This window comes from Thermobia domestica, chromosome 7 (assembly GCF_964235325.1).
Source record: "Thermobia domestica chromosome 7, izTheDome1.hap1.1, whole genome shotgun sequence".
NCBI lineage: Eukaryota > Metazoa > Arthropoda > Insecta > Zygentoma > Lepismatidae > Thermobia > Thermobia domestica.
The window spans coordinates 224,753,515-224,773,900 of record NC_137460.1 but is presented as its reverse complement, the minus strand read 5'-3'; positions in this window follow the sequence as shown (position 1 = coordinate 224,773,900).

Sequence of the window (20,386 nt, the reverse complement as noted above, 5' to 3'; positions counted from 1 at the left end):
GGGCCAGAGGGGCAAAAGTTGAAAAAAGAGAAAATTTGCCCCAAAAATCCCTTTTATCAGGAATTTCCCGCCTTAGATACATGATGGAGACATGTGAATGGTACCACCTGAAAGACAGTTCTATTCTGAAGAGAATGATTGGCGGATTATAGTCCTAGGGTAATTAGGGATGTCTCAGGATTTTTTCCCTGAGATCATAGTGTTTTATGGTACTTTGGGGCATTATGGGAATTTTTGATAAAAATTCTCCCGCCCTTACTATTCAAGATAGAAACTTGAAATTTGGCACACACATTCAGTATACCAAGTACTATTTATCAGATTTTTTTTTTGATGGCTACGATCAAACAGGGGGGTCCAGGGGGGCAAAGTTCGAGAAAAAAAATTCCCTCCGAAATTTTCACTTTGACATTTTTCCCCGCTTCTGGTATATGGTATGAGCATGCAAGTGGTACCATTCGAAAGCCAGCTCTATTCTGAAGAGATATGAACCGTGATCCTAGGATAAATAGTGACGATACAGTAGCTGCTTGACTGAAAGTCTAAAAAATAGCCCAAAAAGCCAGGATCCGGAAAGGGTTAACAGTTTTAATACGTTCAATAAAGTGTAAGAAAATAAAGTTTTAAAGCTTTTCACACAACGGAGACAATTACTTGGATTGTCTAAAGTTGTTCTGTGCCAAATTAGTTAGCTTAAATCTAAATCTCTTCGAACCCACTAAGTCACTGATTACCCTGATTACGTAGATGTCATGATGTGCCGGGACTAGCTTATTTGGATGTCCAAGGCACTTCCCTGTTAGGCTAGACTAAGTGGATAAAAATGGAGAAAAGTCATGTTTGTGAGGTAGCTACAAATAACGATGGGAAATGTGTAATAATATACCTAATCACCATGATGAGTAGAAGTGAAGGACAGATTAAGGAAAGATCTTGAAATGGGATAATGACTAAGTAAGGTAAGGTACGGTAAAGATACTTTATCTTCATGCTAAAAAAAAAATGAAGTGATGGATAGACAAAGAGAAATCTTGAAGTGGGATAACAGATAAGTAAGGTAAAAGATACCTGATCTCCATGCTGAGAAGTAAAGTAAGGAATAAATAAGGTAAAGGGTACTTGATCGTCACGCAGAAAAGAAGTGAAGTCACGAGTAGTAAAAAAAGATTTTGAAGTAGGATAAGAGATAAGTCAGGAAAGATAGGTAAAGAATACTTGATCTCCATTCTGAGAAAAAATAAAGTGAAGGATAGACAAAGAGAGATCTTGAAGTGGGGTAACGGATAAATAAGGTAAGGTAAGGTAAAAGATACTCGATCTCCATGCTGAGAAAAAGTGAAGTGAAGAATAAACAAAGAAAGATCTTGCGGTGGGATAACGGATATGTGATGAGAAGTGGATTAGGAAGAAAGGAAATGAAGGCTACTTGATCGACATGCTGAGAAGAAATGAAGTGAAGGGTAGACAAAAAAATCATGAAGTGCTGAGAAAAAGTAAAGTGAAGGCTAGACAAGGAAAGACCTTGAAAGGGATAACAGATATACAAGGTAAGGTCAGGTATAAAACACTTGATCTCCACGCTGAGAAGGGAACAAAGAATAAGTAAGGTGAAGGATACTTCATCGCCACGCTGAAAAGAAGGGAAGTGAAGAGTAGACAAAAATATCTTGAAGTGGGATAACAGGTAAGTAAGGAAAGATAAGATAAAGAATACTTGATCTCCACGCTGAGAAAAAGTAAAGTGAAGGATAGATAGAGAAAGATCTTGAAGTGGATAACAGGTAAATAAGTTACGGTAAGGTAAAGGATACTTGATCTCGATACTGAGAAGTGAAGTAAGGGTTAAATGTAGTAAAGGATACTTGACCGTCACAATGAGAAGAAGTGAAGGGTAGACAAAGAAAAGTTTTGAAGTATGGCAATAGATAAGAAAGGAAATGTAAGGTAAAGAATAGTTGATCTCCATGCTGAGAAAAAGTTAAGTGAAAGATAGACAAAGATAGATTTTGAAGTGGGATAACGGGAGGTAAAGAATAGTTGATCTCCATGGTAGTGTAATACAAGTGTAATAAGGGATAAAGGAGGTAAAGAATACTTGATCTCTAAGCCGAGAACACGCAAAATGAAGAGTAGAGAAAGTACTGAAGTGAGATAACAAATAAATAAGGTAAGGTGAGGTAAAGCATACTTGACAATCATAATGTGATATGATGTTAAGAGGCCTAATCACTGCAAAATTAAAATACTGCTAATTTTAAGGTAATTATGTGATATCTCCAAATAGATAAAAAATATAATAGAAATGTGGAACAAGAGCGCAATAGACAATATTATTTTGCATAAGGTAGCGTTATCGTGAGTCACCTAGGAGCTTTCCGTTTGCAGACATTTTGAAACGCGAAAATAAATGCCGATTTTCTAAATAGCTGGAAATCGAGTCGTGTTAATGGTATCTCGTGTAAAACAATACAGTATAGGGAGCTCTTGTTCCACATTTCGATTATAGCTCTATTTTAATTTCGCCGTGAAGAGGTCTCTTAAGGGTAGGCAAAGGACTATTTTGTGGGATGTAGAATCTGAGAGATAAAGGCTATGTGAGAAAAGAACTTGTGAGATGAAAGATAAGTGAAAGGAGACAACTCAAGTGAGGTCTGAATAGCATAAGGTTAGGGTGAATAAGCTTGAAAGAAAATATTTACCTATATTCAACATTTATATGTTTCTTGATAATAAATAAGAGGAAATGAATATTAAGGTTGATACACTGAGAATAAAACACGTAGATAAAATTATTTTGTCTTTGTTAAATATACTTCGTATCTGTTTTAAATACATATTTTAGTGTACAAAACCAAAGGGAATTTTTACAGTCAAAAGGAATCAACCCATGACAAATATCCAATATAAGTAGATTCTTTTACAATAATTTTTCTTTCTCTGTTGTTGAAAATAATAGTGTTTCGTCCTCTTTTCTCCTTTCTATCAAAACATTGGGTCTTTTGCAAATACATTTTTTTCGACAAAGGATATGAAACAAATTCCCGTGTGATTGTTCTCTTGTTTTTAATGGAATTTATCTAGGCTATATCAGTCTTCGAGGCACATGAGAAATGTAGCATTCACTTTTTTGTCTCCCTTTAATAGAGTTGAAACAGCAGTCTTTTGTTCTGGTACCCCTTTTTTTTATAGCATAGGAGCAACTGCGATTTTAACGCCACCTGGAACCATGTTAACTTTTATTGGTTCTTTGTCGTTTGTGACGAGAAGGAAAAACAAACAAAACAAAAAAGAAAATACAGCATTTTCATCCCGTTTGCTGTCGTAACATGGCGGAAAACATGCCACGAATCAAATCTTATCTCATCCTCACCACCCAAAAACTTCTCGTCCTTTTACCATCTTCAAAAAACACTTTTTATTTCTTCTTTCTATTCTCCGACAGTCAGTTGTTTTTATGCCCAACGCAGGCTGGGTCGTAAATGGCGGTCGACCATGACATTCCCACCCGCTTTTATTCTGCGTTTTCTTTTTTTTTCTCTCTCTCTCTGTGTAAGTGTTTGTGCTCGAATTGCAACGAATAAAAGAAAACTTCGTCCGAAACAAACCCTCAAACAACTTGGCGCTAAGCAACTCTTTAACCCTTAATCTTTGTATACACGCTTTCTTTCTTTGACGGAGGAGAACTTCTCTCAAATTTTCACTCGTTTTATAGAGTGTTTCTAAACTGACAGTCTGTTGAAGTGTTTTCCTATTTTTAATTCGACCATTGAAATATTTAACCTTCTATGTAGGATCTTGATCATCATTGTAAATATTCTGCCATAATTGGTGAGTCAGTTGAAGCAAGTAAGGCAGTGAAAGTATCCATGCGATGTGTTCAATCGTTATCTGCTTTCGTACAGTTCATTTTGTACTATCGTTCGCATATATTATAATCACGCTTGACTCTAGCCATAGGAGCTAAATGCAGTTCTGATTGGTTTAAGTTATCCGTTTCAGGCTACGTAGCATACATATAGCACAAAAATAAAACTGTAACTGCTGTCGGTTCTCGTGGCTGAGCATGCTACAGCACGGGCTAGGAATGAAAATCACTTTCGGCGTGGGTTCAAACTAGTAGTGGGCAGAAAAACCGGTTTTTCGGTTTTCGGTTTTTCACCGAAACCGGTTTCGGTTTCCTTCAAAACCGGTTCGGTCTTTCACCAGATCCGGTTTCGATTTTCTTCAAAACCGATTCCGTTTTTTTTTGAAAATTTGTTCTATTTCTGACCAGAATGGTGTTTCGTTGTTCTCCGGAAACCGAATCCATTTCCACAGAAATAGTCTTATGTGTTTTCTAAAATGTGAAAAACCGAACCGGTTTTGGAGAAAACCGAAATGTCGGTTTTCGGATTTCGGTTTTTATAGAAACCGGTTTTCGGTTTTTATAAAAACCGGTTTTGCCCATCCCTAGTTCAAACCCAGCCCAAGAATTTTTAAAAATTTTTAATAACACACTTATCATTAAAATAAGATGAAAATAATACTCATTTACCCTTATACGTAATATATAGTGCATAAAAAGTGATTTACTTACGTTAGGAAACATAGCTGAGCGAGCGAAGGGGGTTAGAAAGCCCATAGGGCTCGTTTTGTTCTACCTTGACCTCATAATAATACCACGTGGCATTACGTCACACTCGGGTGGTGAAACTTTGATGTAAATCTACCCTCTCCCGCTTCCTTGTGTCCAACTTAAAGCAATTGGCTAGAGTAAAGCGTGAAAAAAATACTATTGTATCACCCGTAATTCTAGACACCTTCTTACCTTTCTTCGTTTTCCTTCAACTTCACCTTGCATTATGTTCCTCAGGACATCTTTTCTTCACATACAGTATCCTAATTAATTAATATTTTTTGAATACTTACAGGTAATATGATCGTAATTGTTCGGAGAATATCTGTGTGTACAATCAGAAGTTCTATGTAAACGCTCATATAACACCTATCACTGTTGGGTTTTTTTATTGGTCAGTCATGCGTGCATTGCGAAACAGGTCACATGTGTTTTGAGAAGGAGCTCGTCAAGTTGGTAGGGGTCATGACGTCATTTTTAGTCTTCAAGAGTACAACGGAAAAGGCTATTTTGTTCTTTCGCAAGTACTGTCAAAACATTTATGGGATCCATATTCAAGATATCAGATTGCATACACCACGTAGTATTTTTAAGTGACTTTGAGATCTAACGTTAACACAGCATCGGCCCAGAGGAGCCTAAACTTTTGAAAAAGGATTTTTTCAGAAAAATCCAAATTTCCCTCGAATTATCATTTTTAGGTATACGATACGGATATGCGAATGGTATCGTTTAGAAGGTTACTTTATTCTAAAGAGAATGAGGTACAAACCATGGTCTTAGGATAATTAGTAATTACACAGTAGCAGCTTAACTGAAAGCCTAAAATTTACCTTAAAAATTCCAAAAGAGTTAGGAGTATATTTAATATTTTTCACCGTTAGGGAAATGCAAACAATATAAGATACGTATTTGCTTCAACAGGATAACAACTGTCTTCGTCAGGGACAACGAACGACATAATTTAATAGCGACATAAAAATTAGTTCTGCAAGATTTTTCTCGGAAACTACTCATCAGAATTTAGTCTCAAGCATGTCAGTTTGTTTAACTTTATCTGGCGTATCGATTGATATATGTGTTATCTTTGGAGTTATTCTTAATTTTGGGGTATATCTTATTAACCATGTGGTGGACTGCCGCCTTTGCTACGGTAATATTAAAGAGCTCGATGATAGTGTATCTTAGTATGAGTTTCACCTCAATGAGTGTCATACTAGTTCTTGTAAGCTTTTAAGTTAACAAATTAATTCTTTTTCTCTGTACAACTTTACATGAGCTTTATTACTCATGTATATCATGTTGTGCACTTTTGTACAGTTTGTACAGTTTATACGATTATACCAATGAGTACTGGTATATGTCCAAATTTTGGACGATCTTTTTACGTTAAACATTAACAATATTGTAGAAATTCCAGTGTTTTAGTTTTCACCCCTACTATTCTTAACAACACTCATTGTTTTTTGTTTGTTTGTTTGTTTGTTCGTTTGTTTCCATAATAATTCGTTCTTCCGTTCTTTTCTATACTCATGTCCTAAAATCCTTTCATGATAGCTTTTTCTCGATGTTGAACCTTTCTGCTCCAAATAATGCTGGATTTTAGCTATGGCATAGTGCAATGGTTTCTATCTTAAGTGTGTCCGTGGGTTTTCTTGGAGTATTCCCACTTCCTCTCACATTCTCATTCCACCATCATCATTCACTTGCCTTAATCATCTGCCTCCCTTAGCCTAAAAGGCATAATCATTGGATGTTAAACTAGAAGAACTATTTCCTATCTTAAGTGTATAAATATAAGACGTATTTGCAACAACTTTGTTTTAGAAATATTTAGGTTAATTACATTTCCTTTAGAGCTTATATTCCCTCAATTTCTTCAATTTTTTAACTTTAGATATTTTATATCTTAAAACAAAAGATAAGTTAATGCGGCACTCACATATTCTGTTCCTTTGTCTAACATACAGACACACACACACACACACACACACACATATATATATATATATATATATATATATATATATATATATATATATATATATATATATATATATATATATATATATATATATATATATAACAAATTTCATTTAGTTGCACAACAGTCCTTCCGAACTTAGAAAGTGGCAAGTTAATCCCAACAAGCTAATGACGATTCATTTCCACCTATTTGCGATATTGTAATTCGCCATTGAGAATGCTTTCTTTCACCCCTTCCTAAGCATAGTCTGTTATGTTATTTTTGTTACCAATATGCTAAAGGATGTATTACTATATTGATCTCTCGTGTTGCAAGAAAACAGAATTCTAAAATATGTTTTCGTTCAAGACCTGTCATGTGGAGCAAATTTACGTCCATACGTACTAACACTATGATCTTAAAAGTTGTACTTGCACAATTCTAATAACAATAGTAGGAAGTTTGAGAAAGTTGGTCATGGTCTATACTTATACTATCCCGACATTTGTCAATAAAATTGAAGTTAAACTCTTGATATGCCTTAGTTCGAATCCCGACATTTGTCAATAGAACTCAAGACAAACTTTTGATATGCGTTACTTCGAATGGTCAGTTACGTGCTCAAACCCGGAACTTCTTTATCAACAAGCAAGGAAACTAACCACACTAGCAATCCATTCCACTCAATTTGATATACAATGGAGTGTGTGCTTCTATCATGGAGAATATACTAACATTACACAAGTTTTAGTCAATAGAAAAATAACAAAATAAACCTTTTTTCTTGTCTTCAAATGTTCCTTAGTACATCAAAGCGACGAAATTCCTTATTTATGAAGCGTATATAACGTTAGCGCTGAGTTTGCACTTCCCACTCAACTTCAGGCTTTGTGCTTTATCTCAACTCAAGCGCGAAATTAGTTTTGCCATTTACACAGTTTTCCCGTTCTGATTCTATGTTCCCAAAGTGGCTTCCACATGTTATTATTATATTGCATACATACATATATACAGTAAACTGTTGTCTTTTGTGTGAAACAACAGTATTCTGGTCAGTGTAATGGAAGTAGTAAGTGCGTTTCTGTTAGGAGTTTAGGTGTCATCACTAAGGGAAGACAAACATCACAAAGCACACTCTACTTGTTTACAGCGTATATAACAGTGTGTATGTATGTATGGATGTATATATACGCATGTATAAACCTGATAGATAGATGCATGAGGTTTATACACGTCAAAAAGGTCCCGCTTCGACCGGGTTTTTGGAGCACTCAAATACCTATAATGTCTACACGAGACTTTACTGGTCTATTTGGGTCCTCAGGAGGTCGAAATGGGACCTTTAAGGTTAAAATGGGACATTTTAGATCGAAATAGAATTTAAATAGATATAGATAAATATATAAATATAAAATATAAATAAGTAAAATATCCGTTCCAACAAAATAAAAATTATCAATTACCATCAGCAACGAACAATATACATTTTAGTACGATAAAAATATTTTTCTCGATTTTCTTCTAAACTACGCATCATAATTTACATTTAGACGTGTCATTTTGTTAAGCTCAATGGAATTAGTGAAATTGATAGATCATTTGACAATATCATAATATAAGCATAACTTAAAATTAAGGAGGTACTGACAATTTTGAGCTACATCTCATTTTTCAAATTGAATACTGTCATTTGGTAGCATGCTAATAAAAATCTTGAAGCGTGTAATGGTAAGAATCAGATTCATCTTAATAGATGGCACGGTTAACGTGTCATCATCATCATAGGTATTCTGCCATTATTGGCAGGTCACTTGCAGTAACTGAGAAGCTTCCATGCTGCACGGTCTTCAACTAACATCTTCGCATTCACCTACGATTACTCTGTTTCGATATCGTCTATTAATTGTAGTCTACTTCGTCCCTTCCACTTTTTCCTACCACCATACCCTCTTGCACGTCCCTCATGATACAGTTCCTTCTTAGAAAATGTCCCAACCACTTTCTCTTCTTATTTTTAGTAATATCTAAAATTGTTCTATTTTCCCCCATCATTTCTAGCAATCTCTTATTCGTTTTCCGCTTGACCCAACTAATTCTCTCAGTTCTTCTCAGCATCCACATTTTGAAACCTTCTAGTTGTTTTTCATCATTTTTCTGGAATGTCCATATTTACAGCATAAATGTTTGGTTTTTTAAATATACATTTTTGATTTTCTCAAAAACTACGCATGAGAATCTAGGCCCCATCATATCATTTTGTTCAGCTGAATGTGTTCTATCGATTGGTATACTTCTCGTCATTGGGCATTTTTTTGGTCTGTTATACACAAATAAAGTTATTGAAAATTAACTCAAAATTAACCAATGTTAAAATTTTTTAATCTGAAATTTATTTTCGTTATCGAATATCCCTTTAGATCAGGTTTTCTTATCACGATTACCTTTTTATCACATATTACCAGCGAACCCTTATAAGTAATTTCTCGTTGGTAATAATAAGCTTCTTGATTATTAGTGCTTATCGCTTACAATTGTCTGTATATATGTATGAATAAGCCTTATACAGGAATAACAGTTTGAAAATAAGTATAGAAGTAAAGATAAGTCAATCAAAATAATCTTCAAAAAATATTTTTATCCTCTACTAGACCCTACTTACATTTATCTTTTTCATCTCCCTTCGCAGCCCATGAGTATTTTCGACTTCCAGATTCAGAAACCTTGCTGTATATGGTTTAGCTTACCAGATTCATTTTCAGCACAACACCCAGGAATTTTCAGTGATCATAGTCAATAAATTCTTTCCTGCAAAGGGCTGGGAAATTTCAAATATACAAGGTCTCCTACACAGTTACTTGATAAAACAGAAACTTCTATCATACAACTACAAACCTAAACTTTGTTATACTATGAGAAATATTAATTATAATAATAGAATGCAAACTTGTGAAATATTTGTACGTTTATTAATTTGTATGTAATTCATTATCTAGTTTGAAACATTTACTTTTCCTATTTACACAAATTGTCAGTCAGTTCTTAGCTTAACGTCATAAATTATGACGTCTCATAATTTAACGACAAAAAAACTAGTATGTTTTATCGGGTCAGTTTACACAACTGGGAACTGTTAAAAGTAATTAAATTAAGATTTCATAATCGGATAATCCAAAGTCCAGAGGGTTGTGGAGGTTCTTATTCACACAGTTCCCACCTTGTCTATCATAATTTAACAAAATTTTGCACTTTATGAGGAGAAAAGAAGGTAAACGTTTTAAGATTGCCAAATTTTTGTTTCATAATCAAGTAGCCCAAAAGATTCTTCCTCTTGTTCTTCTAAGCCCTTTTTCCCAGCTAACTGGGGTCAGCTTTTCCGATCGTTGTCCTCCACCTGTTTCTATCTTGTATCATATCCACCTGTTTCTATCTTGTATCATATCCGCCTGTTCCTATCGTGTATCATATCCACCTGTTTCTATCTTGTATCATATCCGCCTGTTTCTATCTTGTATCATATCCACCTGTTTCTATCTTGTATCATATCCACATGTTTCTATCTTGTATCATATCCACCTGTTTCTATCTTGTATCATATCCGCCTGTTTCTATCTTGTATCATATCCGCCTGTTTCTATCTTGTATCATATCCACCTGTTTCTATCTTGTATCATATCCGCCTGTTTCTATCTTGTATCATATCCACCTGTTTCTATCTTGTATCATATCCGCCTGTTTCTATCTTGTATCATATCCGCCTGTTTCTATCTTGTATCATATCCACCTGTTTCTATCTTGTATCATATCCACCTGTTTCTATCTTGTATCATATTCACCTGTTTCTATCTTGTATCATATCCGCCTGTTTCCATCTTGTATCATATCCACCTGTTTCTATCTTGTATCATATCCACCTGTTTCTATCTTGTATCATATCCACTGTGACACCATACTGGATCATATCTTTCTTAACACAATCTCACTCCCTTCTTCCTTGGCCGACCTCGGGCTCGGTTTCAAGTCAGTTCTATATCATCCATTCGGTGAGCTACGTAATCCGAAGGTCTTCTTCTTACCTACTCAACCCATTTCAGTCCACTTTCTTGCATATTTCTTTTTTTTATTACATAGTCACACCTTTACTGTTCCCGGATCACTTCATTCTAAATTGTGTTCTTCCTCGCCACTCTGCACATGCACTGGAGCATCTTCATCCCCGCAACATGCAACTTCTGCTCCTTTCTCTGCTTCATCGTAAAACATTCTGCTCCGTATAATATGGCAGGTCTCACTACTGTTTGGCAATTTTTTCACTTAAGGTGTGTTGGATCTTACGGTCACACAATACTCCTGTTGCTTGTATTTATTTTGTCCAACCGCAACAATCACCGTACGTCAAAATGGTGTTACTTCACAATAAGTCATGCCTTAAAGGTTCGTATAAAGTAAACGGTCCACTTTCATGTTTCAGACTCCCATATACATATGAGCATGTTTATAGTCACTGTTGTCACTGCTCCTGTAGTCAAGTTCCGCTTCATTAATTGGGAGTGGAGGCACATAAAGTGTTCTCAATATACTATACAAGAGAAGAAAATCACACACATTGAGGTCTGGTGACCAAGGACGTCATTCAAACAGTTTAATGACTTAAAAATCGGATGGTTTTTGGTATGCACTGTTTTTCATCTGGCAATAAGTTGGAGAAGAAAGAAAGGTGTTTTCTAAAGCTTTTATGTAAAAATATATGTTTAGTTGCTAGAAGTTCGCCATATTTCAAGATGGCGTCTAGTGTTGATCATAATGATTCTACGAACTATCTGCTGGTAAGTTTCCTGCCTTGAATAAACATGTAACGACATGGCTAATTTTCTGCTGGTAACCGGAAATGTAGGATACTTACCTTATATACCGCATTATAAGGTGTTGACGATTAACAAAGGTGTAATAGAGAGCATTAATTTCCAGTTTAATCTATTACAATCCAAAATATTAAGTAAAAATTACATTACTGCTATTACTACTGCACTAACTTACTTGGTGAAGTACGATGGTCCTTCGGATTCACATCAATCATTAAATGAAACTATCTCTCCCTATATTTTTTCTATATAATTTTAGACCAAAGAAAATCTGCAATTTCTGATTTTTTCTGAAAAATTAATCGTATTGCACTTTAATTAATGACCTTGGTGTGTAAAATATAAACAGAAGCTCTCAGACCGTGCTCGACATACTCGTGATAATGGAGCTCATTCTCAGAATTAAAGTTATCATTTCCAGATTTCCTTCCCGAGAGACATGAATAATGGTATTCTGTTGGGTTATTAACTAACTAACTAACTAACTCTATGGCCTATGGAACCCGGAGGTTCAGTGCCGCGTTCACAAAAGCTCTCCACTGACTTCTATCCTTAGCTAATTGGATCCAGTTTCTACTTTGTATTCCTATCTCTGCGAGATCCATCTTAATATTATCCTCCCATCTGCGCCTAGGTCTTCCTAATGGTCGTTTTCCTATGGGTCTACCAGTCAAGACTTTGGAAGCGTTTCTACTTTCTTCCATTCTAGCTACATGACCTGCCCACCTAAGCCTCCTTGACTTGACGACCCTAACAATGTTGGGTAAACCGTATAAACTATGTAGTTCCTCGTTATGAAGCTTCCGCCATTCCCCATTCTCGTTCCTCTTGGGTCCGAATATTCTTCTCAGGATCCTGTTCTCAAATACTTTCAGTCTATGTTCTTCCCTCAGAGTAAGCGACCATGTTTCGCAACCATACAGAACAACAGGCATGATTATCGTTTTATATATTTTAAGCTTCAAATTCCTCGACAGAATTCGCGACGACAAGAGATTTTGAACCGAATAGTAACACGAATTCCCTGCTTTTAGTCGACATTTAATTTCTTCGTGAATATGATTTTCGTCTGTTAATATTGATCCTAAATATTTGAAAGTATCCACTTTATCAAAAGTATTATTTAATATTTTAACGCCTCCATAATTTGCCGTATTACGGTCCCGACGCACTTCCATGTATTTAGTTTTATCTGCATTTACTTCTAAACCCATGTCCCTGCAAGCGTTTAATAAGATCTCTGCATTTATTTCTACTGTTCTCCTATCATCCCCTATTAAATTTACATCATCAGCATATGCCATAACCTGGTGAATGCCGTTCAACTCTAGGCCCTGGTTGCTATCTTTGATTTTCCTTATAGCGTATTCCAGCACAAAGTTAAATAATAATGGCGACAACGCATCTCCTTGTTTCAGGCCATTTTCGACGTGGAAGCTCGTGGACAAAAATTTTCCTACCCGGACTTTACTTTGGGATTCACTTAAACATATCTTAATTAATCTAATTAGCTTTCTCGGTATTCCAAGCTCTGTAAGAACGTTGTATAATGTTTCTCTCCTAACCGAGTCGTAAGCCTTTCTAAAATCAATAAATAGTTGATGTACCGGGGTATTGTATTCCCACTTCTTTTCGAGTATTTGGCGAATGGTAAATATTTGGTCGATAGTTGATCGATTTCGTCTAAATCCGCACTGATAATCTCCAATAATTTCATCTGCGTATGGGGTCAATCTTGCTAACAGAATATTTGAAAGGATTTTATAGGATGTTGACAGAAGAGAAATGCCTCGATAATTATTACAGTCAGTTTTGTCGCCTTTCTTGTGAATTGGAACAATGATTGACTCTTTCCACTCTTGTGGCAATTCTTCCTTGTCCCAGATAAGGAGAATGAGTTTGTGTATCTTGTTCTACAATTTTTCGCCTCCAGCTAAAATTAACTCAGACGGAATTTCATCTACACCCGGAGATTTGTGTTTCTTTAATTTCTTTATAGCGGCTTCCACTTCTATTCGATTGGGTTCTGGAATATACGGTTCTGCGGTGTGTATCTCCTTTTCTCCAGGAACATTAGTTTTTGGCTGCGTGTTCAGCAAATCGTCAAAGAAATCTTTCCATCTATTTAAGAGGCTATCCGTATCAGTGAGAACTGTTCCGTCAGATTTCTTTAATATATAAGCACGAGGTTGATAGCCTTTCTTAAATTCGCTGATCCCCTTATACATGTCCCGAATATTTTTATTTTTACTATTATCTTGTTGGGTTATTAATAATTGGTAAATATATCCCAATTATTTTTAATGAAAAATTGATTGATTGAAATTTAAAGTCCCTTTTCACTTTCTTCTCTTCTTTACTACACGGGGGGAACAAGGTGGCTCAGTGGGATAACGCTTACCTTTGGTGTGTGGGGTCCCTGGTTCAATCCACGACTAAGTAAGTTTGTGGGGGACAACATGGTGACCGTGGGTGTTCTCGGGTACCCCGTTCCGTCTCTCATTCCCATTTCACCAGTTTTTCTTTCCTCATTTACTTGCTTTATTCAACCGTCTCCCTTAGGCTTAAGAAAATAATCGTGGAACGTTAAACTGAAAGATTTCATTGCAAGATTTTCTTTTACTACTCAAATCTCTGTTCTCTAGTATTTCGTAAAAATTTTGTGTAAACAAAAGAAAGAAAGAAAATCAAAATTTTATGAAATAGAATCATTATATATATATTTTTAAAAGGAGAAGCATATTTAAAATTTAAAAAAAAGTATTAATGAACAAGTAAATAAACAAATAAAAAGAAAAAAGAAAAGAAAGAATAAACGAGAAATTCGACAAGTAAAAAAGGGAACAAAAAGAAATTAATAACAGAAAAATTGTGAACAAAAATATTGAAATCAAAAACTTCTATAGATACTGTAAAATAAAAATTAATTTAAATATGTATGTGTTTTCCACCTTAGCTCTGGAACATCTACAGAAATTCCAATGAATCTTGGTACACATATGACTTATAATCAGGAAAGAAAGTAGGTACTGTAGGGATTACCATTTCTAGGGACTGGGTAGGGAGGAGTGACATGTAAAAATGATAATTAAAAAAAGAACGACTGGCATTAGTGCCCAATCCGTAGTTATTGGATCGTAAATATGAATAGTGACACTCTCAAAGCCAGCCGAAGTCGAAGTTCAACCCGTACCGCATTGAGGCGAGAAAAAGGAGTGAAAAATAGCATGTCCAAGATCGACATTTTCTGTTGTTTGTGATGTTATCAGGGGAAAATAGCTGGTCCGTACGAAATGAAATTCGGAAATAAGTTAGTACCTATCTCAAGCTTTATTCTTCTCAAGACACTTTCACCAAAGGAGGAGTGACTAGATGAGTTCAAATATTTATGTCAAAAATAAATTATTATACTGATTCGTATCATTACGCATTCATTGATATACATAACCTATTTTTTTTTAAAGTGCGACTTCATTCCCATCCAAAGTTGGGCTGGCCATAGAAGGTAACACCTTCTCAGGGGCAATGAGCATTCATTTATTAGTAGTATCATTTTGAAATGGCTATCAGAATTAATCTATTATTTATTGATATATTCATCTGGTTAGGCATAAAGAAGAATATGACCTGAACATGGTATGTAATATATGTGAGAAATGAAGTGCAGGTAACAGAACACAAGGATAAAGTATGTTAGTTTGCGACGATGTTGTTAACCTTCTGCTCTGGGGCTACTCAGAGTGGGTTTAGACACTTAGAGCCCTGATAGTTAGAAAACAAAGATCATTGATGAAATTATCTGCAATGGATGGTGATAATATATACGAGAACTTAGGTTGTAGTATGCGGTGGCCTGATCATGTTCATGGATAGCAAGAACGTGACCTAATGGTGAATATGCGTAAAGTGGCAGCAGGGTTGGAAAAAATACAGTTTTTTTTTAAAAAAAAAAGAACAAAATATGTGTTTAAAACATGAAAAAGATGTTCAAAATGTTTTAAACATGTTTTAAAACACACACGAAGAAAACATGTTTTAAACATCTTGATCAGTTTAAAACATGGTATTAAACATATTTCAAAATCTTCTAATAATGTATTATTAAAACTTTTTTGCTTTAGCAACCGATCTCTTCATTTACTTTATTCTCGTTAAGACTATACTGTGTTGCGTACAGAATATTTCAGTATAGATTAGTAATTCTCAACTTATTTCATATCACGACCCCCTTTTATTATACCCTCTTGCCAGTGACTCTCGTAAGTACCTTCTTGGTTTAATAAGCTCCTTAGGTAGATTTTAAAATCTACCTACTATAGAGGTTTCACACAATCTATCAATATACATGGCAAAACAAAAGTTCTCACCATCCTTGTGTATTGACAACGGGTTGAGGGAGAACTTGGAAGGAACTTGGAAGTGGTCTGACACATCAGATGGAACTATCAAGCATCGTGGTGGACATCTTTGATTGGTATTTGAAATTTCAAATGCAAAGGAAGTCATGTTTACATGTTTTAAGGCTAGAATTTTACCAGAAATACGGTTATTTTAGCCCTAAAGCAAGTCATTTCAGAGTTACTGCTTCTGAAAGTTTTCTAGTTATGCCTTTAGGGACTAAACTCGCTTTCCGTGGAGGCGGGTGAGATTTTTGTTGCAAAATTTGATTACTATTTTAGAACACTGATGCTAATAAAATGATTTTAAAATAATAAATTTTCGGAAAGTAATGTTTGAAGCACATTTCATGTTGTGCTAACTTTAGAATACTTTCTGCAAGCCTATGTAATTGGTTGTTTCTTGAATCAATAATTTACTAAGAAAGATAATATTTGGGGCGTTCAGACCACAATGGATTCAAATCCATTTTCACAAAAGTTCAGTTTTGCTCAGCAAATTAATTCTATTTCAAAACGTAATATTTTCACAGTCAAGAGTCCAAAACAAATGCACAAGAGTCCTCTAAAACGCTAGACAGAGGCTCAGTGAGACAAGAAGGCAACCGCCCCCATTCCCACTCTGGATTTCAGATTTTGGGGGCATTAAGGCAGTTTTAGAAACCTTTTGATAAGCAAAGTTCAACAGTACAAACTTGAGGTGAATTATACCGAACGAATAAATACGGAGAACATACAGATGATTAAAACCGGAAAGTTGCTTAGGCCCGATTTCCAAAATTTTAAGCAAGCCCGAAGTAGTTTTTCTTTCTTTCATCTCGAATTCGTGGTTGTGAAAATATGACGTTTTCCATCGGTGTACTCTTTTGGAACACCCTGCATTTATTTGACGTAATTATGAATCATTGACTATGGCATTCGGAGCTTGACTTGTTAATCATTACCATACTGAGCGTAAACAATATAATGTTAATATCTTAAATTTATGAGCAAAGAGGGGGGAAATAGCCTTTCTCCCCCATTCCATCAACGACCTTGTATAGCAGTTGTTCTATGAAACTCTAGTCCACACCTTTTCACGTAGTTTTTGTTTAATTTATTTCGTACCATTGGCTACGAAGATACTACGTTTGCTGAGCAAAAATGAACCTTTCTGAAAATGGACTTGGATCCCTTGTATTCTGAACGCCCCATATTTAAAAATATTTTATGACTGAGTTGGACCCAATTTTATCCTGCAACCCAAGTTTGTTAGAAACGCATAAAATTAGTTTGTTTAGTTTGATTACAGTCTTGGATCAGTAGCAAGGCTGTATGATACAGGGCTTTTTGTTTAGTGGGATCCGAGCCTCTAATTTTGAAATTTTACGTCGTATCGCAATCAAAATCTATACAGCAAATTCTTGTCTCGTGCCTCTACCCTCAAAATTTAATGTTAAAAGACCTAAAATTGCGCACTGTAGCGTGGCGCATACATAAAGACAGACGAACAAATTGAGATCAAATTGTCCTAGACATTGATGTTACAATAAGAATTACGCTTTAATGCTTAATTACGCGGGCGACTGCCATACCTTGTGTTTTCTCGCCTGGTCCCTTCATACAAGCTATGCCAAGGTATAAAGTTTTTAAGAAAATTCAGAACTGAGAAGAGAGACGAAATAAAATTTTCATAATATAATGAAACATATATTGTTGATACAAAATTAATTCTTACCTGAAGTTCCCAGTTGCATGTCAATCACATCATTGACGTTAGAATAATCAGAAACAATTTTCGGATCAATACTTTTACCATTTGTTTGGATTTTTAGTTTTTTCACAGCATTGCATTTTTCATGATGATTCTTCATTCTTTGAACCAAACCAATCATTTCTTTCTTACACGTTTTGCAATGAGCTCGTATGGTCGTTTTCTTATCTGATGGAGTTTGAGTTACTTTAATAAATTTGCTCCAAATGATGTCCTTTTTCCTTCCCGTAAAACTCATGAAAACGATTCCAAGTTTACGGAGACAGAGAACCAACATATATTGTATCAACGAATGCCTGCGATATTTTAATTTCAGAACTACAATTTAGCAAATAACCTTTTGTTTGTTTTCTGAATACAACGCACAAAAATTTGGTTCCATGATAATTGTTTTATTTATTTTTTAATATCAGTTCTACAAGTAGTTCAACCTTCGACTACGACACTTTCTCGCAAGTCAAGTGAGAAGCATTTAAACAATACAATATACGTTAAAAGTAAGGGGAAAAAAGAGACAAAATAAATTGTAGATCACCACATTTACCTGCTGTAGCTACGCGAAATCAAAACATTCACATGGTAAGAAAATAGTCTTCTGAGTGTGGAGCACTTTTGACAATTTTCTTTTTCTGGAAGATTTTTTTTACAAAAATAAAATAAAACAAAAATATGTTTAAAACAAGTCTTAAAAAATACAGTAGTTTAAAACAAAATGTTTAAAACGTATATAAAATTAATTTTAAACAAGGGTTTTAGCTAGTAATAAAATAAAATTCATCAACGAAAAAATACTGAAAATATGAGAGGAAACGGGAAAATTCTGAAAAAGAAATTTTCTAGAGAATAAAATCGTAGCATAGAGTGATGATAAGTTCCTTATCTCGCACACCATCTCCTGACTCTGGAAACTAACTTTCAGTGCATAAAGTTACTAGTTTTTCCGGGAATCTTAACTTCCTTGTTGCTACATTGTAGTTACCTTGACTTCTTCAAACGAAACTCATAAATTGCATTTACTTGTATAAGAGCACTTCTTGTACTTGTAACGTGATATCTACGTTTCTAATTTATTAGTTCAATTAAAATAAGTTCTTTACAACTTGACTTATTCTACAACTTCAGAATTAGTTAACCCTACAGTGCATGATTTTTTATATTTAAGTGAAATAATATACAGGCATATGATAAGACACTTCTAATTAATATCCGAATAGAAAAATGTCCTAAAGTAATTTTACGTTGCTAAAATATAAAAATATTTTGTATCACTTATGATACATTATGCATCAGCAGTTCATGTTCCTCTCTCGTGCAAAATCAAATTATAGCATTCGTAAAAACAATTAGGAAACTTACTTCATGAACTTGGAATTTTTGCAACTTTCAAACTATACTTTGTCCTTCAGAATAGACGACCCATAAAATCTTCTATTCTCACCTTCGCTAAGGATGCGCACGACTTCTTTCTCTCTATACTGAAGCAAGACTTTCCTGACATCTACCAGATATATGGTGAACTATGTGAGGAGAAATATCAGATATGATACAATATGTATTTGTGATACAGTTCACGAACTGCACATTAATAACTAACTAACTAACTAACTCTATGGCCTATGGAACCCGGAGGTTCAGTGCCGCGTTCACAAAAGCTCTCCACTGACTTCTATCCTTACCTAATTGCATCCAGTTTCTACTTTGTATTCCTATCTCTGCGAGATCCATCTTAATATTGTCCTCCCATCTGCGCCTAGGTCTTCCTAATGGTCGTTTTCCTATGGGTCTACCAGTCAAGACTTTGAAAGCGTTTCTACTTTCTTCCATTCTAGCTACATGACCTGCCCACCTAAGCCACCTAGACTTGACGACCCTAACAATGTTGGGTAAACCGTATAAACTATGTAGTTCCTCGTTATGAAGTTTCCGCCATTCCCCATTCTCGTTCCTCTTGGGTCCGAATATTCTTCTCAGGATCCTGTTCTCAAATACTTTCAGTCTATGTTCTTCCCTCAGAGTAAGCGACCATGTTTCACAACCATACAGAACAACAGGCATGATTATCGTTTTATATATTTTAAGCTTCAAATTCCTCGACAGAATTCGCGACGACAAGAGACTTTGAACCGAATAGTAACACGAATTCCCTGCTTTTAGTCGACATTTAATTTCTTCGTGAATATGATTTTCCTCTGTTAATATTGATCCTAAATATTTGAAAGTATCCACTTTATCAAAAGCATTATTTAATATTTTAACGCCTCCACAATTTGCCGTATTACGGTCCCGACGCACTTCCATGTATTTAGTTTTCTCTGCATTTACTTCTAAACCCATGTCCCTGCAAGCGTTTAATAAGATCTCTGCATTTATTTCTACTGTTCTCCTATCATCCCCTATTAAATTTACATCATCAGCATATGCCATAACCTGGTGAATGCCGTTCAACTCTAGGCCCTGGTTGCTATCTTTGATTTTCCTTATAGCGTATTCCAGCACAAAGTTAAATAATAATGGCGACAACGCATCTCCTTGTTTCAGGCCATTTTCGACGTGGAAGCTCGTGGACAAAAATTTTCCTACCCGGACTTTACTTTGGGATTCACTTAAACATATCTTAATTAATCTAATTAGTTTTCTCGGTATTCCAAGTTCTGTAAGAAAGTTGTATAATGTTTCTCTCCTAACCGAGTCGTAAGCCTTTCTAAAGTCAATAAATAGTTGATGTACCGGGGTATTGTATTCCCACTTCTTTTCAAGTATTTGACGAATGGTAAATATTTGGTCGATAGTTGATCG